The following is a 652-nucleotide window of genomic DNA, read 5'->3' as shown; positions in this document are numbered from 1 at the left end:
ATTCTCTTCTTCATGAACTATAAACAGAGAGCAAAGTCCTGTTTATAATATCGCGCGTTTTGAAAGTCGACAAGGTTTAAGAGAAAAATTGAAAAAATAATTTATTCTCTAAACCTCATACAAGTTTGTACTATTTCTCTGACTGATTATCACGAGAATTTACAAAACCATTTCATGTTCTCTGACACGAATTAATCAATCGTTGTTCTGGAAGATTTTTATCTTTATAGAGGATAAAATTAAGGTGAAATTTAAATCAGACAGAGTTACCCAGATTTGGGAAGATTTTACGCACGCCGCGTCCTGTATACCAAAGCGCGCTCACACGCTTCTCTAAGCTGAGCCGAAAACCTCCGCGCGCACTGAGCAGCTCGCCCACACGCCAGAGCGCCTTCGTGCGTCTCCACTCGTGTTGCATGCTGTGACCACAGAACCGCTGTGGACAACTCGTTTAAAAGTTTATTAGAACTTCATTAAAACAGATCTTCCCTGAACTTTAAAGTCGCGCACTAAGCAGCTCGCGCTCCGCGCGCCTCGCTGCATTTGTAATCACAGAACCGCTGTGAATACCTGCTTTTTAGAGTTGCTAAAACTGAGTTGAAGCAGATCGCCCTGAGCTTTAAAGTCACTGCTGCGCAAAGCAACCTATTTT

This window comes from Austrofundulus limnaeus, unplaced genomic scaffold (genome assembly GCF_001266775.1).
Source record: "Austrofundulus limnaeus strain Quisiro unplaced genomic scaffold, Austrofundulus_limnaeus-1.0 Scaffold1385, whole genome shotgun sequence".
NCBI classification, from domain to species: domain Eukaryota; kingdom Metazoa; phylum Chordata; class Actinopteri; order Cyprinodontiformes; family Rivulidae; genus Austrofundulus; species Austrofundulus limnaeus.
The sequence above is the reverse complement of the archived record's forward strand: the minus strand, read 5'-3'. Positions refer to the sequence as shown.